At 43.2% G+C, this 27903-nt stretch overlaps 1 non-coding gene across 1 annotated transcript; it reads left to right on the plus strand.

The window, feature by feature from the left end:
• The first annotated feature begins 11485 nt into the window (after nt 1–11485).
• On the plus strand, nt 11486–11548 carry LOC119925946. The gene has a single exon (XR_005449868.1). It is a non-coding gene; the product is annotated as a U7 small nuclear RNA (small nuclear RNA).
• Nucleotides 11549–27903: the final 16355 nt, after the last annotated feature.

A 27903-nucleotide genomic window follows, 5' to 3' on the forward strand; every position in this document is an offset into this window, starting at 1 on the left:
AAAACTTTTCCATTGTACCTTTCTCTTATCCTTTACCTATTCCATACCCCTTTTTCCCTCTTCCCATGTGGACACCCCCCCCACCCCAACAAGATATCCATATCTCAACCCCCAAAGCCTTAATCCAACTTGTCTCCTACCAAGGAGTAGTAAGTAAATTCTTCTCTTTTGGAGTTCACATCAACCTTCTTAGGTCTGAAAAGCTTCAGAAGTCTCTCGGGAAACTCGGTGATCTTCAACTGGTGCTTCTCCTTCAGAAAGGGAGTAATCCAACATCCCTCCTGAGGCTGGATAAACGTTATACCATTACCAAATCGGTATTGCCTATTTATTCATTCAGTCAATCGTATTTATTGAGCGCTTACTGTGTGGAAAGCACTGTACTAAGCACTTGGGAAGTACAAGTGGGCAACATATAGAGACGGTCCCTACCCAACAGCGGGCTCACAGTCTAGAAGGGGAAGACAGACAACAAAACAAAACATACTAACAAAATAAAAAAAATAGAATAAATATGTACAAGTAAAGTAAATTAAGTAATAATGTAATATTAATACTAATTAATTAATACTAATACTAATTAATACTATTAATAATAATAATGGCATTTATAAAGTGCTTACTATATGCATTGCACTGTTCTAATTAATAATTAATAATGTAATGTAATGTAATAGAGTCATAATGTCTAGTGAGAAGCAGTGTAGCCTAATAGAAAGAGCACAAGACTGGGAGTCAGAGGACCTGGATTCTAATCCTGGCTCTGCCAGATGCCTGCTGGGTGACCATGGGCCAAATCACCTCACTTCTCTGTTCCTCAGTTTCCTCACGTGCAATATAGAGTTTCAATGCCTGTTCTCTCTGCTACTTAGACTGTGAGCCCCATGTGGGACAGGGACTGTGCCTGATGAACTTGTATCTACACTAGTGTTTAGAACTTGGCACATAATAAGCACTTAACAAGTACCACTATTATTATTATACCATTATTACAGCAATAATAATAATACAAAAATAATTGTCATCTCCCTGGAGACTAAAATAGTGCTTATTTCATTGTTTTACTTGGAGGAAGTGTCAAGAAATCTTATCATTTCAAGTCCCTGTGCTACAAACCATGTGAAGAAAAAACTGGAAATAGCCAGAACCAACCAATGTAACCTCCCCAGTGCTTAGAACAGTGCTTTGCACGTAGTAAGCGCTTAATAAATGCCATTATTATCTTCTAGACTGTGAGCCCGTTGTTGGGTAGGGACTGTCTCTATGTGTTGCCAACTTGTACTTCCCAAGCGCTTAGTACAGTGCTCTGCACACAGTAAGCACTCAATAAATACGATTGATTGATTGATTGATTTCTAGCTCCTTTTATTCATTCATTCATTCATCATCGTATTTATTGAGCGCTTACTATGTGCAGAGCACTGTACTAAGCACTTGGGAAGTACAAGTTGGCAACATATAGAGACAGTCCCTACCCAACAGTGGGCTCACAGTCTAAAAGGGGGAGACAGAGAACAAAACCAAACACACTAACAAAATAAAATAAATAGAATAGATATGTACAAGTAAAATAAATAAATAAATATAATAATTATGGCTTTTGTTAAGTGCTTACTGCGTGCCAGGCACTGTACTAAGCCCTGAGGTGGATACAAGCTAATCAGGTTGGACACAGTCCCTGTCCCACGTGGAACTCACAGTCTTGAGCCCCATTTTACAGATGAGGGAACTGAGGCACAAAGAAGTGAAGTGCCCTCCCTCCATACATCTGCCAAGCTAACTCTCTTCCTCCCTTCAAAGCCCTACTGAGAGCTCACCTCCTCCAGGAGGCCTTCCCACACTGAGCCCCCTCCTTCCTCTCCCCCTCCTCCCCCTCCCTGTCCCCCCCGCTTTACCTCCTTCCCCTCCCCACAGCATGTGTATATATGTATATATGTTTGCACGTATTTATTACTCTATTTATTTACTTTATTTGTACATATTTATTCTACTTATTTTATTTTGTTAATATGTTTTGTTCTGTTGTCTGTCTCCCCCTTCTAGACTGTGAGCCCACTGTTGGGTAGGGACCGTCTCTATATGTTGCCAACTTGTATTTCCCTAGCGCTTAGTACAGTGCTCTGCACACAGTAAGCACTCAATAAATGCAATTGAATGAGTGGATGAATGAATGAATGAATGTATATATGTTTGTATGTATTTATTACTCTATTTTACTTGTACATATTTATTCTATTTATTTATTTTGTTAATATGTTTCGTTCTGTTGTCTGTCTCCTCCTTCTAGGCTGTGAGCCCGCTGTTGGGTAGGGATCGTCTCTATATGTTGCCAACTTGTACTTCCCAAGTGCTTAGTACAGTGCTCTGCACACAGTAAGCGCTCAATAAATACGATTGAATGAACGAATGAAGTGACGTCCAAGGTCACACAGCAGAGAAGTGGCAGAGCCGGAATTAGAACCCATGACATTATGTATATATGTTTGTACGTATTTATTACTCTATTTATTTATTTATTTTACTTGTACATATCTATTCTTCTTATTTTATTTTGTTAATATGTTTGGTTTTATTCTCTGTCTCCCCCTTCTAGACTGTGAGCCCGCTGTTGGGTAGGGACCATCTCTATATGTTGCCAACTTGGACTTCCCAAGTGCTTAGTACAGTGCTGTGCACACAGTAAGCGCTCAATAAGTGCGATCGATTGATTGATTGATTGATTGATTATGACTTCCACGCCCGTGATCTGTCCACTACACCAAAATAACTTCTCTTTCATGAGTGTAAGTGACTCCGAAAATACTTTTTTTCCTTTGTCACTATATTTCTCTATTTGGCCGTTTCAACAAATTAGGGAAGTGGCGTGGTCTAGTGAATAGAGCACAGGACTGGAAGTCAGAAGGTCATGGGTTCAAATTCCAGCTCCACCACTTGTCTGCTGTGTGACCTTGGGCAAGTCACTTCACTTCCCTGTGCCTCAGTTCCCTCATCTGTAAAATGGGGATTGAGACTGTAAGTCCCACCCGGGACAGGGACTGTGTCCAACCCAATTTGCTTGTATCCACCCCAGGGCTTAGTACAGTGCCTGGCACATTCATTCATTCATTCAATCGTATTTATTGAGTGCTTACTATGTGCAGAGCACTGGGCTAAGTGCTTGGGAAGTAAAAGTCGGCAACATATAGAGACGGTCCCTACCCAACAATGGGCTCACAGTCTAGAAGGGGGAGACAGACAACAGAACAAAACATGTAGACAGGTGTCAAAGTCATCAGAACAAATAGAATTAAAGCTCTATGCACATCATTAACAAAATAAATAGAATAGTAAATATGTACAAGTAAAATAAATCGAGTAATAAATCTGTACAAATACCTACAAGTGCTGTGGGGAGGGGAAGGAGGTAGGGCAGAGGTGGGGATGGGGAGGAGGAGAGGAAAAAGGGGGCTCAGTCTGGGAAGGCATCCTGGAGGAGGTGAGCTCTCAGTAGGGCTTTGAAGGGAGGAAGAGAGCTAGTTTGGCGGATGTGTGGAGGGAGGACATTCCGGGCCAGGGGGATGACGTGGGCTGGGGGTCGATGGCAGGACAGGCGAGAACGAGGTCCAGTGAGGAGGTTAGCGACAGAGGAGCGGAGGGTGCAGGCCGGGTTGGAGAAGGAGAAAAGGGAGGTGAGAGTAAGTACTTAACAAATACCGCAATTATTATTATTATCATATTTCTCTGTGTTTTGCTCTAGGCCTCGTTCTCGCCTGTCCCGCCGTCAACCCCCGGCCCACATCCTCCCCCGGGCCTGGAACACCCTCCCTCTGCCCATCCACCAAGCTAGCTCTCTTCCTCCCTTCAAGGCCCTACTGAGAGCTCACCTCCTCCAGGAGGCCTTCCCACACTGAGCCCCCTCCTTCCTCTCTCCATCCCCCCGACCTAACCTCCTTCCCTTCCCCACAGCACCTGTATATATGTATATATGTTTGTACATATTTATTACTCTATTTATTTATTTATTTTACTTGTACATATCTAATCTATTTATTTTATTTTGTTAGTATGTTTGGTTTTGTTCTCTGTCTCCCCCTTTTAGACTGTGAGCCCACTGTTGGGTAGGGACTGTCTCTATATGTTGCCAACTTGTACTTCCCAAGCGCTTAGTACAGTGCTCTGCACACAGTAAGCGCTCAATAAATACAATTGATTGATTGATTGATTGATTGGGTGAAAGAGTCTAAACATTACAGTTGGTTCTGAAATCATGTCATGTCTACAACCCTTCCAACAACACAATCTACCCCTCTAGATTTTGAGCTCACTGTGGGCAGGGAATATGTCTGATATTATATTGTACTCTCCCAGGCACTTAATAAAGTGTTTTGCACACAATAAGTGCTCATTAAATACAATTGAATGAAATATAATTGAGTGAACACTTATGTATAACTAGTGCCATCGAGATGTGGGGAGAAGAAGAGGGCAGGGAGGTGACACCTTCAAGGATACCAGCCTTCTAGACTGTGAGCCCACTGTTGGGTAGGGACCGTCTCTATGTGTTGCCAACTTGTACTTCCCAAGTGCTTAGTACAGTGCTCTGCACACAGTAAGCGCTCAATAAATACAATTGATTGATTGATTCTACCACTTTCTGGTCAGCAATGTTTTCCCAATCAGCCACTATATCAATCATATTTATTTAGCACTTACTGTGTGCAGAGTACTGTACTAGAGAAGCAGCATGGCTCAGTGGAAAGAGCAGAGACTTGGGAGTCAGAGGTCACGGGTTTAAATCCCGGCTCCGCCACTTGTCAGCTGTGTGACTTTGAGCAAATCACTTAACTTCTCTATGCCTCAGTTCCCTCATCTGTAAAATGGGAATTAAGACTATGAGCCCGACTTGGGACAACCTGATCACCTTGTATCCTCCCTAGCACTTAGAACAGTGCTTTGCACATAGTAAGCGCTTAACAAATGCCATTATTATTATTATTATCATTACTAAATGGTGGGTAGAGTACACTATAACAGAGTTGGTAGACAAGTTCCCTGCCAATAACGAGCTTACAGTCTAGAGGACTTTAAGGTCTGAGTCCAAATCTGCCTCCTGAAAGCTCAAAAATATAGCAGTTATACTAAAGGGACCTCACTCTCGGCTTCAAGGCTCTCCATCACCTCACCCCCTCCTACCTCACCCCCTCACATCCGCCAAGCTAGCTCTCTTCCTCCCTTCAAAGCCCTACTAAAAGCTCACCTCCTCCAAGAGGCCTTCCCAGACTGAGCCTCCTTTTTCCTCTCCTCCTCCCCATCCCCCCCACCCTACCTCCTTCCCCTCCCCACAACACCTGTATATATGTTTGTACAGATTTATCACTCAATTTTACTTGTACATATTTACTATTCTATTTATTTTGTTAATGATGTGCATAGAGCTTTAATTCTATTTGTTCTGACAACTTTGACACCTGTCTACATGTTTGGTTTTGTTGTCTGTCTCCCCCTTCTAGACTGTGAGCCCGCTGTTGGGTAGGGACCATCTCTATATGTTGCCAACTTGTACTTCCCAAGTGCTTAATACAGTACTCTGCACATAGTAAGTGCTCAATCAATCAATCAATCAATCAATCGTATTTATTGAGCCCTTACTGTGTTCAATAAATACTGTATTCAATAAATACATTTGAATGTGTGAATTGTTCCGGGGGCCCAAACAGAATTAGGGTGGGATCACGAGGAGATAAAGGTGACAAAGACAGAGGGCCAGAGAAGCAGTGTGGCCTAGTGAAAGAACACAGGCTTGGGAATCAGAGGGCCTGAATTCTAATCCCACTCCACCACTGCCAGCTGTGTGACCTTGGGCAAGTCACATAATTTCTCTACCTCAGTTTCCTCACGTAAGGATTCAATCTCCATTCTCCCTCCCTCTTCAACTGTGAGTCCCACATGGGACGGTGATGGTGTCCAATCTGCTTTACTGCGTCTACCTCAGTGCTTATTTCAATGTTTTATTCATAGTAAGCACTTAAAACGTATCACAATTATTATTCAAGGGGAGCAGAGCGAGGTGGGAGAATGGAGAGGGAAGAAAGGGGGAAAAGGAAATAGGGAGAGAAAGAGAAAACTGGGAAAAGATGGAGAGAAGTGGAAGAGGGGAGGGGAAGGAGAGGGGATATGTGGAAAATTTTAGTTAAGCAAATTTCTCCTGTGGCTGCTTTCTTCCATCCTGCCAAGTCAGCAAGGATTTTCAAAGATACACCACCAGAGGGCAGTAAAGCAAAATTGATTTATTTATTATTTTTCGAAGATCAATAACCAGGAGTATATTTTTTATTTATGGCTGAGAATCTTTCACGTTTGGGGTAAATAAAAAAAAATCCTTCTTATTTTAAGTATATGTTGCATCAAGCTTTTACAGCACTTAAAATATTCCAGGCTGAGGCGTGTTATTTTAGGAAAACAGCTCTGTTTTTTAACTTCAGAAGGAAAAGCAGAGATGCAGGAAAGTGAAAACAGGAAAGTGTGAAGATGGCATTGTTCCTCAATCAGTCAATCAATCGATCGTATTTATTGAGCGCTTACTGTGTGCAGAGCGCTGTACTAAGCTCTTGGGAAGTACAAGTTGGCAACATATAGAGACGGTCCCTACCCAACAGTGGGCTCACAGTCTAGAAGACCTCCACCTTAAGACATCAGCAGTTAATCTTTACACAGTGTGCACCCTATTTGGGGATCAGCAGAGTCTGAAGTGGAAAGAGATTGAAAGGATCTCAGAATCAGGAGATTTAAGATCTAGTCCCAGCTCAGCCACAGATCTGCTATTTGAACAAGTCGTGCAGCCTCTCTGTGCCTCAGTTTCTTTATTTGTAACAATGGGGATAATAATACCTGCCTCTCGGTGTCTCACAAGGTTAAGGCGAGGGTAAATGAGATAATTGATGTGAAATCATTTTGGAAAAAAGAATGATAGTAATATTTGTATTATTAATGAGGCATTTGTTAAGCGCTTACCAAGTGCCAAACACTGCACTAAGCGCTGGGGTAGATACGAGAAAATTGGGTCTCACATGGGGCTCACAGTCTAAGTAGGAGGGAGAACAAGAATCCCCATTTTGCAGATGAGGGAACTGAGGCACAGAGAGACCAAGTGACTTGCCCGAGGTCACACAGCAGGTACAGAACCAGGATTCAACTCAAGTCCTCGGACTCTTAGGTCCATGCTCTTTCCACTACACCATGTTGCTCTACGAACACGCTATATTACTTCAATCATGAACTGAGCGGCATGACAATGAGCTGGTGAATCTTTTAAAGTATTCCTTCATCAGAAATATCCCACCAGTTTCTACAGCAAAAGGGGGGGGGTGTCCCCAAGAATCAATCTTTCTGGGAAAGTGACTGAATCCTAAAAATCCCCATCTCCTATCCTCCGAACGCTTCTGGTATTCCAAAGTTTCCTTTTCGGAGTTGATTGTCCTATTTCTGCCTCTCGAGTCTTCAAATTCTTATTTTGCCACTTGCTACATTTCCTCCTTCTTTGGAGGCACAAGTGACCTTTCGTCCTTCATGACATCATCTTTTTTCATAGATCTATGTTCATCTCTATTTCTGACATGACTGTATTTCCTGTCTAATTTTTCCACTGCTGCCTAAGCTTCAGTTGGTCAAGTCAGGGACTTCAAGCTGGGCCTTTGCTCGGCCAATAACTCACATCTCCCAGATTCTGCTGTCCATATTGCCAGGGAAATTTATTTTGTGAAAGCCCTTGACTATTACTGGATTAATTCATTTCCAAATTCTAAGTGAAGTTGAGAATTTCCCAGTCCTACTTTCCTCCTACAGATGTTCACTCATTCAATAATATTTCTAGAGTGTCTAATATGTGTAGAACATTGTACTAGCCACCTGTAACACCTAGAACAATAATAAGTGCATTGCTGTACTGGGTGTTTAATGGACGTAGGATACTGTACTGAGAGCCTAGTATGTAGAGAACTCTACTAGACTTGGAAGAATACAGTAAAAGGAAAAAGCCTGCCCTCAAGGAACTTACAACATTTTGGGGAAGAACGAACAGACATAGACTGTAATACCATAAGAGCAGGAGAAATAATATAGACTCAATGGGTAATAGATTGGGTTGGAAAAATGAATAAAATGAATAAATGAATGGAGTTTGAAAATCCACGTAAACACACATATAAGTGCTAAAGCTGGAGAAATTTAGTTATATTTTTCCATGGGGAAAATGGGGATTTTTATACATATATATATATAGACATTGAACTAAATTATAAGTAGAAGGAAGAAGGGAAAGGACATATTTAAATGAATCAGTGCTTAACTAGTAGGGAAACAGTTGAGAAGCAGTGCAGCCTAATGGAGTGAGTTCTCTGGAGTCAGAGGACCTGAGTACTAATCTAGTTCTGCCACTTTCGGACTTTCCGAAAGTTCGGACTTTCTACCAGGTGACCTTGAACAATTCACTTAACTTCTTTCTCTGTGCCTCAGTTCCCAACTGTAAAATGGCGATTAAGACCGGGAGGTGCATGTGGGACAGGGACTGTGTCCAACTTGATTATCTCGTATCTATCTAAGAGCTTAATACAGTGCTAGGCAGATTCATTCATTCATTCAATCGTATTTATTGAGCGCTTACTGTGTGCAGAGCACTGTACTAAGCACTTGGGAAGTACAAGTTAGCAACATATAGAGACGGTCCCTACCCAACAGTGGGCTCACAGTCTAGAAGATACTAGGCACTTAATAAATACCACAATCACTACTAGGGAATGTAATATATAAACATTAGTGCTATCAGAGGGTGTGAGAATTCATATGCTGTAGGTGGTGGTTGGGGGGAATACCTCTAATACACTTTGCAATCACCCTTTTTCTCTTACCTCCTAGATATATCCATGTGTATCTCCCCCGAGAACCTCAACCTTAACCTTTCTAAAATTGAACTTCTTTACAAAATGCAGTTTGTTAAGCACTTACTATACATCCAGCACTATTCTAAGCACTGGGGTAGATACAAGATAATCAGGTCAGATGCAGATCCCAGTCCCCACTGAGGCACAAAATCCAAGTAAGAGAAAGAACAGGTATTGAATCCGTATATTACAGATGAGGTAACAGTTCAAGATTAATTAATAATAATGGCATTTATTAAGCGCTTCCTATGTGCAAAGCACGGTTCTAAGCGCTGGGGGGGATACAAGGTGATCAGGTTGCCCCACGTGGAGCTCACAGTCTTCATCCCCATTTTCCAGATGAGGTAACTGAGGCCCAAAGAAGTTAAGTGACTTGCCCAAAGTCACACAGCTGACAAGTGGGGGAGTCGGGATTCGAACCAATGACCTCTGGCTCCAAAGCCCGTGCTCTTTCCGCTGAGCCACGCTGCTTAAGTGACACAGCGGGTAAGTGGCAGAGCAGGGATTTGAACGAAGGTCTTTCTGACTCTTAGGTCCGAGCTCAAACTGCTAGACCACACTGCTTCCCCAAGAACATTTCATCTTCCCTCCTGAGCCTTCCCCTCCGCCTACTTTTCTTTTTTCTGTGGATAACATCGCAGTCCTCCTTATCCCAAGGCAGCCTCGATTCCTTACCGTCTTTCATTTTAAAAGGATTAAAGGCAACTTGGTGAGGTGACCCTCTCGCTCACCCAGGTTTACTCTGGGGAAACATCCCAACTATGTTCAGAGAGTCACAAGGCAGTAAAACTGCTGTTAGCCGGACTTTCTGAAAAATAATCATTTTAAAATACCATTGTAAATGATCTTCATTGTCTCGAGAGGCTGGGATGATCTGTCATTTACATGGATGATTTTATTGTGTATTGGGGCTCCAGCCTATGACTTAGCAGTTCTTTTGTGATATATTTATTGTTTCAGACCCCACCACTTGTCTTGAGGCTGTCACTTAAATGCATAAAATTCCTCCTGGATGAAGTTCTATTTACCCTCTTTATTTCAAGGGTCTGTAGGCCTGGTTTCAGTTCAGTTAATTCAAATGGCAGACGAACAGGGATTAGTGAAAGAGAATACCTAGTATATCCCTAAAGCTGGAATCTGCTCTTGCCTTTCTTTCAGTTTTTTGGTCAAGGGTCAAGACAAATCACCTTTTTAAATGGAAACTTCCTTATTGTGCAGACTTTGACATCTCTAAGGCATCAGCGCCCTTTAATCAGATCACATGACTGCAGCAGACTCCTCTTTTCAAATTCCCACAAACTCTCAGTGTAATGTAGCTGACACTCCAGTGTTTGGAATGCCTTATTAAACTGTTTCCAGAGCATACTAAGCAACAGCAACTCAGGAAGACAGCGTGTCAAAGAGATGAACAATTGTGTTGTCCATATCTGGTGGTGTTATTTATACTCGTGAGAACCCCCCAAGTTCCAGTCTTTCATCCTGTTTCAGTTTCTCCCTAATGGACTATCAAGAGTGCCTAACCTCTGGGGTGCAGTATTTGACAGCTTAAGCAGAATGCGAAGGCTTACCCCATCCTCAGATAACTAGAGCTTCCTTCCTTTTAGAAATTAATCCAGAAGTTGTTCTCACACTGCTACTGAGTGGAAGGTGAAAGTAAGGTGATGCGACCAGATATCAGCTTGGAGGTCATGACCAGACACCTGTCGAGCCTTCTGTGGGACCCATAAAGGCCCTGCTTCCACTGAGAAATCAGACAGAATGGAACAGAAGTGGACAAAACAGCCAGAAATCTCCAGATAGCCTTCACGGGAGCAACAGCAAGAGAGGAAGAAAGGAGCACAGGCCTGGGAGTGAGAAGACCTGGATTCTAATCCCAGCTCTGCCACTCGCCTGCTGTGAGGCCTTAATTTTTCGGTGATTCGAGTTTCCTCATCTATGGAGATAAAATACCTGATATCCCTCCTACTTAGACTGTGAGCCCCATGTGGACAGGGGCTCATATACTACATACTGTATCCAGCATGGCCTAGTAAATAAAGCATGATTTGGGGAGTCAGAAGGAACCTGGGTTCTAATCCTGACTCCGCCACATGTCTGGTGTGTGAGACCTTGGGTAAGTCACTTCACTTCTCTGGGCCTCAGTTCCCTCATTTGTTAAATGGGAATTAAGACTGTGAGCCCCATGTGGGACATGGACTTTGTCCAACCTGATTAGTCTGTATCTATTCCAGCGCTTAGAACAGTGCTTGACACCTAGCAAGTCCTTAAAAAATACCATTATTATTATTATTATTGTTACTCCAGCACTCAATAGAGTACTTGGCACAGAGTAAGCATTTAACAAATATCATTATTATTATTATTACTATAAAGGAATATCTGTGGCCCCTGAGTGAGTACTGTCTGTGGGAGTGAGGGTAGGAAGGGTAGGACAGTACTGAAGAACACTGGATGCCCCTCTGCAGATCTGGAAGCAACACACATATGCTATGTTATGTATGAGATATAAGCTGGGTAGTGGAACAATAATAATAATTATGGTATTTGTTAAGCACTTACTAAGTGCCAAGCACTATGCGAAGCACTTTTAGAATTTGTCTAGCAGGCTTTCTGGTGCTGGATGGGAAGCTCCCTATTTTCCCTCTTGACTGTAAGCTCATTGTGGTAGGGAATGTTTCTGTTTATTGTTGTAATGTGCACTCCCAAGTGCATAGTATAGTGCTCTGCACACAGTAAGTGCTCAATAAATACCATTAAATGAATGGCATAGATTCAAAAGAGTCTGATCAGACACAATCCCTGTCCCAAACGGGGCTCAATGTATAAGCAAGGGGAGAATAGGTATTGAATCCCCACTTTACAGATAAGGAAACGGAGGCACAGTATGGCTTAGCCAAGGCCACACAGCAGACCAGTGGCAGAATGGGGATTAGAACCTGGGTGTGGACTAGAGGAAAAGGTCACGGGCCTGGGAATCAGAGAACCTCAATCCCAGCTCCAATCTCCAGTCGGCCACTTACCCTGCAGTGTGACCTTGGGCAAGTCGCTTCACTTCTTGGTGCCTCCGTTCCCTCATCTGTTAATTGGGGATTCATTACCCATTCTCCCTCCTACTTAGACAGCGAGCTTCTTGGGGGCCCCGATTATGTTGTATCTACCGGAGCGCTTAGTAGAGTAGTTGGCATGTAGTAAGTGCTTAACAAATACCATTATTATTATTATTTTAAATGAAAATTATCCGGCCCCCCTCTAGAGTGTAAGCCCTTTGTGGGCAGAAATTGTCTCTCTTTATATATGAATTGTACTTTCCAAGCGCTTAATACAGTGCTCTGCACACAGTAAGCACTCAATAAATACGATTGAATGAATCATCAACATCATCATCAATCGTATTTATTGAGCTCTTACTGTGTGCAGAGCACTGTACTAAGTGCTTGAGAAGTACAAGTTGGCAACACATAGAGACAGTCCCTACCCAACAGTGGGTTCACAGTCTAAAAGGGGGAGACAGAGAACAAAACCGAACATATTAACAAAATAAAATAAATAGAATAGATATGTACAAGTAAAATAAATAAATAAATAAATTGAGTAATAAATATGTACAAACATATATACATATATACAGGTGCTGTGGGGAAGGGAAGGAGGTAAGATGGGGGGGATGGAGAGGGGGACGAGGGGGAGTGGAAGGAAGGGGCTCAGTCTGGGAAGGCCTTCTGGAGTAGGTGAGCTCTCAGTAGGGCCTTGAAGGGAGGAAGAGAGCTGAATGACACATCAGGTGAATGGCAGAGCCAGTTTTAGTGACTGGATCACCTAGCTCCTGGGCCTGAAGTCTATCAAGTAGGCCATGGGCTTCTCTTCCTCATTATCGGTACAGAATGGCATCCTAGGGAGCCACAAGCACATTCCTTGTAGGGTCTGTTGACGGCACAAACGTTGCGGTCCCCTCCCAGGTTCCCATTAATGTGAATGCCACTTCCAAGTTGTGTGATGGGAAGACAGGAACTGAGCCATCCAAGCCGATTCAATAATGGACAAGGAGGGACAGCCTAGAGGAAAATTGGACTATCCAATATGAAACCAGATAAATGGCCACACTAGATGGAGGCGAGGGAAGGCTATCTGAAGGTCAAGGTGTATTACCTTATTTAATTAACATTATTAAGCTCTTACTATGTAATGGTATTTATATTTGTAGTTGTTAAGCACTTACTGTGTGCCAAGCACTGTTCTAAGCACTGGGGGGATGCAAGGTAATCAGGTTGTCCCACGTGGGGCTCACAGTCTTAATCCCCATTTTACAGATGAGGTAACTGAGGCCCAGAGAAGTTAAGTGGCTTGCCCAAAGTTACATACCTGACAAGCGGCAGAGCCAAGATTAGAACCCATGACCTCTGACTCCCAAGCCCCGGCTCTTTCCACTGAGCCACGCTGCTTCTCTATCAATCAATCAATCAATCAATCGTATTTATTGAGCACTTACTATGTGCAGAGCACTGTACTAAGCGCTTGGGAAGTACAAATTGGCAACATATAGAGACAGTCCCTACCCAACATTGGGCTCACAGTCTAAAAGGGGGAGACAGAGAACAAAACCAAACCTACTAACAAAATAAAATAAATAGAATAGATATGTACAAGTAAAATAAATAAATAAATAGAGTAATAAATATGTACAAACATATATACATATATACAGTATATACCTATATACATCTCTACTAAGCACTGGGGGAGATGCAAGGTTATCAGAACGGATATCATCCCTGTTCCCTGGGGAGCTCATAAACTATTTTATCTCTATTTTACTGATGAGGAAATTGAGACCTAGAGAAGTTAGGTTACCTAACCAAGGTCACACAGCAGGCCAGCGGCAGAACCGGGATTAGAACCTGGGTGTCCTTATTTCCAGTTCTGTGCTCTTTCCACAAGGATGCAGACTCTTTCCCAAACGGCCCTCCCCTTATTGCAGGTATGTCATCCGTTGCCCCTACTCCCCTCCAACCTCAAACTTTCTGTACCCCTTCTAGCTCCAATTACTCCTCCCTTCTCCCTTGTTAACCCTGATTACCACACCCCCATTTTCCTTGGTAAAATAGCATCAGAAAAGCAGCGTGGCTCAGTGGAACGAGCACGGGCTTTGGAGTCAGAGGCCATGGGTTCAAATCCCAGCTCCATCAATCGCCAGCTGTGTGACTTTGGGCAAGTCACTTAACTTCTCTGGGCCTCAGTTACCTCATCTGTAAAACAGGGATTAAGACTGTGAACCCCCCCGTGGGACAAACTGATCACCTTGTAAACTCCCCAGTGCTTAGAACAGTGCTTTGCACATAGTAAGCGCTTAATAAATGCCATCATCATTATTATTATTAAACCCTCTCTCCTTTGAAAAATGCTTGTTCCTTAGACTGTGAGCCCCATTTGGGACAGGGACTGTTTCTAGCCCGATTAACTTGTATCTATCCCGAGTTTAGAACAGTGTGTGGCACACAGTAAGCACTTACCAAGAACCATAATTATTATTATTCCTTCCCTCCTGCCCCAATCCTGCTGTGTGACCTTGGGCAAGTCACTTTACTTCTCTGTGTCTCAGATACCTCATCTGTGAAATGAGGTTCAAGACTGTGAGCCCCATGAGGTGGCTCAGTGGAGACAGCCCGGGCTTGGGAGTCAGAGGTCATGGGTTCTAATCCCAGCTCCACCACATGCCTGCTGTGTGACCTTGGGCAAGTCACTTAACTTCTCTAAGCCTCAGTTAGCTCATCTGTAAAATGGGGATTAAGACTGCGAGCCCCACGTGGGACAACCCGATCACCTAGTATTCCCCAGTGCTTAGAACAGTGCTTTGCACATAGTAAGCACTTAACAAGTGCCATTATTATTATTATTATTATTGTTATTATGAGGGCCAAGGACTGAGTCCAACCTGATTACCTTGTATTTACCCCAGTGCTTAGAACAGTGCTTGGAACATAGTAAGCATTTAACAAATACCACAATTATTATTATTATCATTACCATCATGTCCAATATCTCCCTTTACAATGGTTCCTTCCTCTCTGCCTTCAAAACACTCAAGTCATCCTTCTACTACAAAATCCTTCTCGGGATTTCACTGCCCCTTCCAGCTATCTTCCATCTCCCCGCTCTCACTACTGCCTGAACTCCTTGAATGGACTGTATAAACTCGTCGCTTTCCCTTTCTCGCCTCCATCTTTCTTCATGACCCAGCACAATCTGGCTTTTGTTATCTTTTCTCCACTGAAACAAACCTCTCCGTGATCATGAATGGCCCCATCCTTGTTTAGTCAAAGAAGCAGCATGGCTTAGCGAATAGAACACCATCCTGGAAGTCAAAGGGACCCGGGTTCTAATCCCGGCTCCAACACACGTCAGCTGTGTGACCTTGGACAAGTCATTTAATGTCTCTGGGCCTCAGTTACCTCATCTGTAAAATGGGGATTAAAAGTGTGAGCCTCAAGTGGGTCAGGGAATCTGTCCGACCTGATTAAACTGTATCTACTCCAGCACTTAGAACGGTGATTGATACCTAGTAAGAGCTTAACGAGCACTATTATTAGTAGTAGTAGTAGTAGGAGGAGGAGGAGGAGGAGGAGGAGGAAGAGGAGGAGCATTATTAAGTCAAATGGGTTCTACTACCCTCTGGGCTGCCTTTGACCCCGTAATCATGTTCTTCTCCTTAGAAATGCTATCCAGAGTTGGTTTCACCAACACGGTTCTCTCCCGGTTCTTTCCTACTTTTCTGGCCACTCCTTCTCGGTCTAACCGGCAAACTCGTCTTCTTCCTCTCATTTTCCACAGTGTGGAAATCCCACACTGTGCCTTACTGTCATGCGTTTGTGGCCTAGTGGGAAGAGCACAGATCTGGGAATCGGCGGAACTGAGTTCCAATCCCAGCTTTGCCTCTTGTCTTCTGTGTAACCTCGGTCAAACCCTTCAACTTCTCAGTGCCTCAGTTATTCATCTGTAAAATGGGAAAATTGCATTTTCTCTGACTTAGACTGTGAGCCCCATGTGGTATAGACACTGTGACCAATAATAACAATGATAATTATTGCGGTATTTGATAAGAGCTTACTAGGTGCCAAGCACTGTTCTGAGTGCTGGGGTGGATATTGGACACTGTGACCAATAATAACAATAATAATTATTGCGGTATTTGATAAGAGCTTACTATGTGCCAAGCACTGTTCTAAGCGCTGGGGTGGATATAGGGTAATTAGGTTGTCCCACATGGGGCTCACACTTTTAATCCCCATTTCACAGATGAGGTAACTGAGGCACAGAGAAGTTAAGCGACTTGTCCAAGGTCAGCAGACAAGTGGCGGAGCCTGGATTAGAACCCAAGTCCTCTGACTCCCAAACCCATGCTCTTTCTAAGAAGCAGCATGGCTCAGTGGAAAGAGCCCGGGCTTTGGAGTCAGAGGTCATGGGTTCAAATCCTGGCTCCGCCAATTGTCAGCTGTGTGACTTTGGGCAAGTCACTTCACTTCTCTGTTCCTCAGTTACCTCATCTGTAAAATGAGGATTAAGACTGTGAGCCCCCGTGGGACAACCTGATCACCTTGTACCTTCCTAGCGCTTAGAACAGTGCTTTGCACATAGTAAGCGCTTAATAAATGCCATTATTATTATTATTATTATTATTATTATTATTATTAAGCCACGCTGCTTCTCTAACCTAACGATCTTGTATCTACTTCAGTGTTTAGAACAGTATTGACACATAGTAAGCCCTTAACAAATGCCTTTAAAAAGCAAATAAAAAAAAAAGATTGGGCCCTTTTAATCCATAACCCCAAATCATGGAATTTCCTAGTTTGAATCTGGTTTGGTCAAATGAGCCAGTTGACAACACAGGCCCCTCCAATAAGACACAATCCCTAGAATTAGTTCCTCCTAGAGAGTTAAGAGTTGATGTAGCTGCTTCAAAGAGAAAGCAACCCTAACTCCTGCTCATACCACATTAAGCCGTACAGTGTGAGGGTAGTCTGCATTTCTAAACACTTTTAATTACTTTTCCATTCTGTGCCAACCAGAACCATATGTCTATTTTTAATCTTAAATGGCCGTCTCCGATTTCACCTGTGCACTCCAGATGGCAGAGAAGTAGCAACACGAGAATTCATGATACCGCAGTTTCCAATAACCAAACTACTTGGTCTCCAAAAGGTGACAGAATCCTTTTGGGAATAAGGTCAGAACATATGCATAGTCCCAGAAAAGAATAATGTATTTACTCCAAAAGAGCCAACAGAGTCCAGGGGAAACAATGGGATTGAATATGCTCACAAAAAAGGGATAACAGACGAGCAGCAAAGTGAACCCCTAGAAGATGCACTTTGAGGCAATTACAGGTGGAAATCCTTTCTTACAGACTGAAGGAAGCCTGCTTTTAAGAGGGGGAAAAGAGAGGAAATGCAATTTAAGGTTTCCGTAATTTACCTCTGTTGTATAAATGGAAATCCTTTGAGACACTGCAGTTTTAAGTGGGACAGTATTGCAGTATAGGGCTATGGAACACCTTGGTGACTGATTTATGAGAAAAGTGATCATAGTTTGGGAGCTCAAAGGGAGCTAGGGGGTGGGGCCAAAGGTCAGAAAATGCCCCAGGATAGAGAGACTGAGAAGCAAAGACAAAGAAAAACTGAGAGAGCATGAGAGAAAGAGACAGAAAGATACACAGTCCATCATATTTATTGAACGCTTACAGTGTGCACAGCATTGCACTAAAGTGCTTGGGAGCGTACAATATAACAGATATGTATCCTGTCCACAGTGAGCCCACAGTCTAGAAGGGGAGGCAAACTTTCATATCACTGAATAAATTACAGATATGTACATAAGTGTTGTGAGGCTGGGAGAGGGGATGAATAAAGGGAGGAAATCAGGGTGATGCAGAAGGGAGAGGGAGGAAGCGGAAGGGAGGGCTTAGGAAAGATGTCTTAAAGGAGATGTGCCTTCCTTAAGGCTTTGAAGGAGGGGAGAGTAATTGTCTGTCAGGTTTGAGGAGGGAGGGCATTCCAGGCCAGAGGCAGAATATGGGCGAGTGGTCGGCAGTGAGATCGACGAGGTAGAGGTACGGTGAGAAGGTTAACACTGGAGGAGCTAAGTGTGCGGGCTGGATAGTAGTAGAAGAGTAGTGAGGTAAGATAGGACGGGGACAAGGTGATTGAGTGCTTTAAAGATAGAGATAGAGATAGAGTCAAAGAAAGAGACAGAGAAAAAATATATAGACAGTGGAAGGGAAAGAAAAAGAAGGGAACGAAGGGGAGTGAAACGGTGAGCGGAATAGAGAAAAGAAGCTGTGGAGAGAGGATAATGGCAAAGGTGACATACATACACATATTCCAATGCGTGGGTACAAACACACCCACATACATGCAAATGCACACACATATACAAACATCTAAGCCTATGTATTCATGCAAACTCATAGACACACCAAATGTATTCAAAAAGACACTTCAAATCACACATATCTCCAAAGTCTCCTGGACATTCACACACAGTGTTAACCTTCATCTTGCCCCACTTCTGATGCCAGGTGGCTACTTTTGTTGTTCCCAGAAACAGAGGGCAACCCCAGCAGCAGCGACAGGGAGGGCAGTGAGGAAGACTGCATCAATCTGTCAGTCAATCAGTGCTATTTACTGAGCACTTACTGTGTGTAGAGCATTGTTCTAAGCTCTTGGGTGAGTACAATACAACAGAACTGGCCAGCATGCTCCCTGCCTGCAAAGGGGTTATATAATAATAATAATAGTAACTGTGATATTTGTTAAGTCTTATTATGTGCCAGGCACTGTACTAAGCGCTGGGGTGGATACAAGCAAATCAGGTTGGACAGAGGCCCTGTCCCTCATGGGGCTCATTGTCTTGATCCCCATTTTACAGATGAGGGAACTGAGGCCCAGAGAATTGAAACAACTTGCCCAAGGTCACACAGCAGGCGTGTGGGGGAGCCGGAATTAGAACCCAGATCCTCCCCCTCCCCATCCCCCCCACCTTACCTCCTTCTCCTCCCCGCAGCACCTGTATATATGTATATATGTTTGTACATATTTATAGCTCTATTTATTTATTTTACTTGTACTTATTTATTCTATTTATTTTATTTTGTTAATATGTTTTGTTTTGTTGTCTGTCTCCCCCTTCTAGACTGCAAGCCCGCTGTTGGGTAGGGACCGTCTCTATATGTTGCCAACTTGGACTTCCCAAGCGCTTAGTACAGTGCTCTGCACACAGTAAGCGCTCAATACCCGCTGTTGGGTAGGGACCGTCTCTATATGTTGCCAACTTGGACTTCCCAAGCGCTTAGTACAGTGCTCTGCACACAGTAAGCGCTCAATAAATACGATTGAATGAATGAATGAATAAATACGGTTGAATGGATGGATGAATGAATGAATGAATCACAGGCCCATGCTCTATCCAATAGGCCACGCATATGACAACTGGACAGTGGAAGAGTCTCACCTGATGCTGCAACCCAGTGCTGGCACCCAGTGCTGGGATCTTGAACCCACTGTTGGGTAGGGACTGTCTCTATATGTTGCCAACTTGTACTTCCCAAGCGCTTAGTACACTGCTCTGCACACAGAAAGCGCTCAATAAATACGATTGATGATGATCTTGACACCTGCCACAACTACCATGGCCATCCCTTCTGCCACCGGCCCAAACCAGAGTTTCAGTGGATCCTTCCAGCCATTTCAGCTGACAGAATAGCAGTCAATACTCCATCACCACCTTGGCTAACGTAGGGCAATCGCTCATTTCAATTATGGAATAGCTTAAGACCAATAAAACTTTTCAATTTTTTTAAAAATGCCTATGAACACTTCAGAAATTTCCCCTTTGCACCAATGAAGAGGAGAATCTTACTGATCCTTAATTTTTTATTAAAGATGAGGGATCTGCAATATTATATTCAACTTTATTTTACATATCACTCGTGCCATAATTTTGAAGAACATTTTAAGAGATACCCAAAATCAGTCTGTGTGTTGACCGATCTTCAGATGTCAGTAATTTTACCAAGAAATTTATCCCGTCATCTTACAAAACTGAATATTTAATGGAGTAATTTATGTCTCATAGGACAAATCAGGAATGATTTGACCTGAAGAAAACTATGAAGAAAATTAGACAAGTTGTTTCAACAGTGAAAATGGAAGGGGGAAAAAATCAATGTTCTTAACACCCTGAGCTTTTACTAAAAATATTTTGTTGGAATAAAAGCTTCTAGCAGTTTCTGTTGCAAAACATATACACTGTGCGTGCATACACGCACGCAAACACACACACAGATACAAAGATAAATAACCATATATACCCCTATCTTTTCCAATATCATACTGGCATCCTTTAAATCAATATATACACTGAAACAATGCAAAGCAAAACATGAGCATATGTGCCATTAACTCTTCCAGCAAACACATAAACTGAATTAGAAAAGAATAAAAGCATTCTCTTCCTTAAAACCCTCTGAGACATGGGCTCTGTCTACCAAGGATAAGCCTGTTTTCAGGAGAGAGTTTTGGGGTAGAAAAAAAATCTGGTTTTGGACCAAAGCTTTAGGCAGGAAGCCATATGTTATAAGCCAACGTAGGGCTAGTAGGCGGCGTGGCTCAGTGGAAAGAGCACGGGCTTTGGAGTCAGAGGTCATGGGTTCAAATCCCAGCTCTGCTAAATGTCAGCTGTGTGACTTTGAGCAAGTCACTTCACTTGTCTGTGCCTCAGTTACCTCATCGGTAAAACGGGGATTAAGATTGTGAGCCCCACATGGGACAACCTGATCACCTTGTATCCCCTCCAGCATTTACAACAGTGCTTTGCACAAAGTAAGTGCTTAACAATCAATCAATCGTATTTATTGAGCACTTACTGTGTGCAGAGCACTGTACTAAGCGCTTGGGAAGTACAAATACCATCATTATTATTATTATTATCATCTCGGGCAAATAAAATGAAAGTTCTTAGATTTACCTGCATCTCTAGACTGTAAGCTCATTGTGGGCAGGGAATATATCTGTTTATTGTTGTATGGTACTCTCCCAAGTGCTTAGTAAAGTGTTTTGCACCCACTAAGTGCTCAATAAATGCAATTGAATGAATGAATCCAAACCACCCTCTGAATCCTTGAGGTCAGTTCATTGCCAGGGAGTACTGCAGACTGTTACGGCAAGCCCCCGTCTTCAGCCCTGATGACTTTGGTATTTGTCAAGTGCTTACTATGTGTCAAGCACTGTTCTAAGCGCTGGGGTAGATTCAGGTTAATCAGGTCGGCACAATCGCTGTTCCGCCTGGAGCTCACAGTCTAAGTAGGAGGGACAGAGAATAGGCTGCTTTCCTATCCTGCGGCCACAGACAGTTCTGACAGTGAGATGAACCTGCCTTTTAGACTGTGAGCCCACTGTTGGGTAGGGACTGTCTCTATATGTTGCCAATTTGTACTTCCCAAGCGCTTAGTACAGTGCTCTGCACATAGTAAGCTCTCAATAAATACGATTGATGATGATGAGTGACCGTTAGGGTTAGCCGCTAGCCAACAACTCCCTACTAGGTGGACTCCAGACAATTAAAACATGCCACAAGATTTCAATCTCTTGGCATTTGCATGGCCACAAGTTATCGCTTGTCAATTGCTTCTTGATAAATTGCCACCAAAGTACACTGCACATAGTAAGCATGTATGTAAGTATGTAAGTAAATAACTATGCTTTACATACAGTAATAATAATGAGGCATTTGTTAAGCGCTTACTTGGTGTAAAACACTGTTCTAAGCGCTGGGGAGGATACAAGGTGATCAGGTTGTCCCACGTGGGGCTCACAGTCTTAATTCCCATTTTACAGATGAGGTAACTGAGACACAGAGAAGTGAAGTGACTTGCCCAAAGTCACACAGCTGACAAGCGGCGGAGTTGGGATTAGAACCCACGACCTCTGACTCCCAAGCCCGGGCTCTTTCCACTGAGCATTAGGGTGGCCATTTGCACTTGATGATGATGATGATGATGGCATTTGTTAAGCGCTTACTATGTGCAAAGCACTGTTCTAAGCACTGGGGAGGATACAAGGTGATCAGGTTGTCCCACGTGGGGCTCACAGTCTTAATCCCCATTTTACAGATGAGGTAACTGAGGCACAGAGAAGTGAAGTGACTTGCTCAAAGTCACACAGCTGACAAGCGGCGGAGTTGGGATTAGAACCCATGACCTCTGACTCCCAAGCCCGGGCTCTTTCCACTGAGCATTAGGGTGGCCATTTGCACTTAAAAAATGCCATTATTATTACTATTATTATCTTGGTTTACACTAGACTGAAGACTGTAAGTAAGCTCACTGTGAGCAAGGAATGTGTCTTTTTACTGTTATATTATACTCTCCCAAGCGCTTAATATAGTGCTTTGCACACAGTAAGTGCTCAATAAATATGATTGAATGAATGAATGAATGAATTTTTAACTGGTCTACCCCTATACAGTCTTGTGATGCTGCAGTCAAGTGGCACCAGTGTTTCTAGGAACCTGGGAGAGAAATGAAGTGCTCTGGAGCAAGGGAGGTAAAGGGTCAGTGATCAACCTAGTCACACACTCTAGAATCTGTGGATTTCCACAAATAATAATAATAATCACTATTACTGCTATTGTTGTTATTATTATGAGAAGCAGCTTGGCCTAGTGGAAAGAGCATGAGCCTGAGATCCAGAGGACCAAGATTCTAGTCCTGGCTCTGCCAATTGCTTTCTGTGTGACCTTGGGCAAGTCACTTAACTTCTCTGTGCCTCAGTTACCTCATCCGTAAAATGGGGATTAAATCCTACATCCTATTTGGATTGTGAGACCCATGTGGGACAGGGACTGTGTCCAACCTGATAAACCTGAATCTACTCCAGGATTTAGAACAGTTCTTGACACATAGTAAGCGCAGAACAAATGCCAGAATGACCCTGTTCTGGTATCTGTTAAGCGCTTACTAGGAATATGTCCTTATTGATGTCATTATATTACAATATATTTGTTCCATTATATAAATAACATACTGTATGTTAATTGCAATGGGGTTAACAAAGGGGTGTCCATTTTTTGGAGTGTCATCAGAGGCCACCCTAGGTTAATCTCCTCCCGTGAGGTGTTCACGAGCCTCACCTCCAAACCCAACTTTGGAATTCTAACCAAGGTAGATCAACTGATTGACAGAAAGCATCTCAACTCCCATGCCACTTTCCCAGTCCTCCCCCTCCCCTTTTCCCACCCTCAATCCCAGCCTCGGTGGCTCCCAGGCTGTTCCTAGAGGTCTAGTAGACCAGCATCTGAGGAAGAGGAGGCTGCCAGAACCAGTCAGTCAGCATATCCTATTTATTGAGCGCTTACTGTGTGCAGAGCACTGTACTGAGCACTTGCAAGAGTACAATATAACAGACACATGCCTTGCCCACAGGGAGATTACAGTCTAGAGGGAGAGACAGACATTATATAAATAAACAAATGACAGTTATGTATGTAAGTGCTGGGGGGCTGGGAAAGGGGGACGAGAAAAAGGAGCAAATCGGGGTGACGCCGAAGAGAGTAGGAGAAGAGGAAAGGAGGACTAAGTCAGGGAAGGCCTCTTGGAGGAGATGTGTCTTCAGTAAGGCTTTGGAGCAGGGGAGAGTCATTGTCCATTGATATGAGGAGGGAGGCCATTCCAGGCCAGAGGCATTTTGTGGGCGAGAGGTCGGAAGCGATCTAGCTGAGATCGAGGTACAGTGAGAAAAGTTACCATTAGAGAAGCAAAATGTGTGGGCTGGGTTGTAGTGGGAGAGTAGAGAGGTGAAGTCAGAAGGGGCAAGGTGATTGAGGATTTTAAAGCCAACGGTGAGGAGTTTCTGTTTGATGCGGAAGTGGATGGGCAACCACTGAAGGTTCTTGAGGAGAGGGGAAGCATGGCCTGAATGGTTTTTTTAGAAAAATGTTTTTAGAATGTTTTTTAGAAAAATGATCCGGGCAGCAGAGTCAAGTATGGACTGGAGTGGGAAGAGACAGAGGCTGGAAAGTCAGCAAGGAGGATGATATAATAATCGAGGTGGGATAGGATAAATGATTAAATTAATGTGGTAGCAGTTTGGACGGAGAGGAGAACCCGCCAGAGATGAGCTATCTATCACACATTCTCCAGCCAATCAGAAGGCACCCCCAAGGAAGCTACTCCACAGGCTGGCTAATTTGTCTCCGGGAGCCAAAACTAATAATCAATGCTAAGTTGGGCCAGGCCCAGTAGAGACACAAAACCCCCAGTTACCAATTCCTCTTTCACTGGGCTGAATGAAATGAGGCCACCAGAGGAATCACTAGAAGCCTTCTTCTTCTAGATCATCTAACTACTTGCCTGTAAAAGATTCAGATTCAGACCACTACCAAAGAAAACTCCGTTAAATATAAAACGGATTGCTCACGATCACCAGTTTGTCTCTAATTTTGAGGTAAATCCTTTGTATATTTCCCCAAAAGACTAGGAATCACCAGAATGACCTGATGAGAGTAGAGGTCCAAAGAGGCCCCTACTTTATGATTTTGCTAAGTAGGTTTTGATCCAATAGCCGAACAAACCTCTCCCACATCCATTATGGTCTGCCAGTCAATGGCACCTGCATTGATCCATAGATTATAACTCCTTCCGAGCTGTTTCAGACTTCAGAGTTATTGATCGGAAAACCAAACATTCTCGATGAGACTTGACTCAACGGGCTAGAATGGCTCCGTTCTGCTCTGCGGAGAACTACAGATCCCCTAACTAGGTAATCACGTGAATATCGTACAATAAGCATCAATTAGAAGGGAGAAAAATATCTGATCTCTTACCTGCCACCAAGATGTAGGCATGCTTGTATCAGGCCGATATCAGTGAAGTCTAGCTTCGCATGTACCCGATGTGCTTCCATTAATGAGAGAGTGTGCCTCCCTTCTGACACTAAGCTTTAATTTCTAGCAACCATAAGCAAGGTGGTTTCTAGTTACCCCTTTAAATTTCATCAATGCCACAGATGATTGAAATTTTCATTCCTGGGGGCATGTGAGTAAGAGACTATAACATCAATGGCTATTTTTAGAATAAAAGCTTCTGGAAGAGCAGAACCAGTTTAGTGTCCATAGATGCCGACCACAAGCAGGCTCTGGTTTATAATGAATCACCACAGACCGACTAAAGTACTCAATAGCACATTTATGAAATGAAGTGAAATTGTCTGCAGGCAAGGTACTAAAAATGCTTCTTTGCTGCCACTGTTCATTTCAACGTCAAAAATCTTTCGCTCTCACCTATACTAGCTCTCGACTATATGTCTCATTGGCATATATCTAAAATCATCATCATTATTATTATTGTTATTATCAATGAGCTAATGGAAAGAGCTTAGGCTTGGTAGTTAAGGAGACTTGGCTTCTAGTCCCAGCATTATCATTGGCCTGCTGTGTGAATTTGGATAAATCAGGGGAAGCAGCATGGCCTAGTGGATAGAGCACGGGCCTGGGAATCAGAAGGATTTGAGTTCTAATCCCGGCTCTGGCACTTGCCTGCTGTGTGACCTTGGACAAGTCACTTAACTTCTCTGTGCCTCACTTACCTCACCTGTAAAATGGGAATTAAGACTGTGAGCCCTTTGTGGGACACGGACTCTATCCAATCTGACTAGCTTGCATCTGCCCCAGCACTTAGAACAGTGTTTGACACATAGAAGGTGCTTAAGAAATACCATCATTATTATTATTATCGTCATTACTTCATTTCTCCAAGCCTCCATTTCCTCATCTGTAAAATGGGAATAATAATACCTGCTCTCCCTTCCATTTCAGTGAGTCTCGGGTGGAACGGGGACTATGTCTGATCTGATAATCATGTCTCTACCACCAGGGTAGACTGAACACAGCTCTTGGCACATAAGAACTTTTAAATACCACTAAAAAGTATTAACATTTATTAAACATTTCAGTGTGCAAGCACTGTTCTAAGCATTAGGGTAATTATGCAAAAAATTGTCAGGCAGTGTTTCCTGGGCCCAAAGGATCTTTGCATTCTAAACACCGGTGGGTAGACACACCAGTCAATAATAATAATGGCATTTATTAAGCGCTTACTATGTGCAAAGCACTGTTTGAAGCGCTGGGGAGGTTACAAGGTGATCAGGTTGTCCCACGTGGGGCCTCACAGTCTTAATCCCCATTTTACAGATGAGGTAACTGAGGCACAGAGAAGTTAAGTGACTTGCCCGAAGTCACACAGCTGACAAATGGCAGAGCTGGGATTTGAACCCATGACCTCTGACTCCAAAGCCCGTGCTTTTTCCACTGAGCCACGCTGCTTCTCTTCTTCTTGTTTCTTCTTCTCTTGCTTCTCTTCTCTTCTCTTAAGTCAATGGGGATATAAACAAGTTAACTAGAGAAAAAGGAGAAAATTGAGCAATTCAGAGACCTAGAAGGGATTCATTCATTCATTCAATCATATTTATTAAGCGCTTACTGTGTGCAGAGCACTGTACTAAGTGCTTGGAAAGTACAATTCGGCAACAGATAGAGACAATCCCTACGTAACAACGGGCTCAAAGTCTAGAAGCGAGAAGACAGACAACAAAACAAAACAAGTAGATGGTAATCAATAGCATTAAAACAGATAACTAGAATTACAGCTATATACACGTCATCAATTCAATAAATAGAATAATAAATATGTACATATATACACAAGTGCTGTGGGGTGGGGAGGGGGAGAGAGCAGAGGGAGGGAGTAGGGGTGATGGGGAGGGGAGGAGGAGCAGAGGAAAAGGGGGGCTCAGTCTGGGAAGGCCTCCTGGAGGAGGTGAGCTCTCAGTAGGGCTTTGAAGAGGGGAAGAGTAATAGTTTGGTGGATGTGAGGAGGGAGGACATTCCAGGTCAGAGGTAGGACGTGGGCCAGGGGTCGACGGCTGGACAGGTGAGAACAAGGCCCAGGGAGGAGGTTAGAGGCAGAGGAGTGGAGTGTGCAGGCTGGGCTATGAGAAGAAGAGAAGGGGATAATAATAATTATAATAATGACATTTATTAAGCGCTTACTATGTGCCAAGCACTGTTCTAAGCACTGGGGAGGTTACCAAGGTGATCAGTTTGTCCCACAGGGGGCTCACAGTCTTCATCCCCATTTTACAGATGAGGTAACTGAGGCCCAGAGACGTTAGGTGACTTGCCCACAGTCACACAGCTGATAAGTAGCGGAGCCGGGATGTCGTCAGGCACTGATCTTCTCAATATTCGAAAGGTTGGAAGTCAGAGGTGAGTCAGAACTGTTCAGCACTCAATAAATACAACTGAATGAATTAATGAATGAATTTGAAAACATACAGGCCATCACTATAAATGACTTGTCCTTACCTATGAGATGTCTTTGCCTAGCACTTTTAATTGAGTCAGATCAATCTTGGGAGGCAGCGTACTTAGCAAAAGAGCATGGGACTGGAGGGATCAGGACACCCATGCTTTAGTCCCACCCCTGTATCTGGAACATACTGTTGTGGCCTTGGGCAAGTCACTTACCCACTACTGGCTTCGGTTTCCTCATCTGCAAAGTGGGGAATAAGTTGTAGAATTGCGCTTCAGTTGAAAGATGATGCTACATCGTCATTATTGATGATGCTATTATTTTGTTAATGTGTTTGGTTTTGTTCTCTGTCTCCCCCTTCTAGACTGTGAGCCCACTGTTGGGTAGGGACTGTCTCTATATGTTGCCAACTTGCACTTCCCAAGCGCTTAGTACAGTGCTCTGCACACAGTAAGTGCTCAATAAATACAATTGATTGATTGATTGATTGATTACTGATGGTGAGACTGCTCTAACAGTAATAATAATAACAATAACGATAACGTGACCGTTAAGCAGTACAAAGTACTGGGGTAGGTGCAAGTTTTTTTGTTTTTTTATGGTATTTATTAAGCGCTTACTATGTGCAAA

Source organism: Tachyglossus aculeatus, chromosome 3 (genome assembly GCF_015852505.1).
Source record: "Tachyglossus aculeatus isolate mTacAcu1 chromosome 3, mTacAcu1.pri, whole genome shotgun sequence".
Lineage (NCBI taxonomy): Eukaryota > Metazoa > Chordata > Mammalia > Monotremata > Tachyglossidae > Tachyglossus > Tachyglossus aculeatus.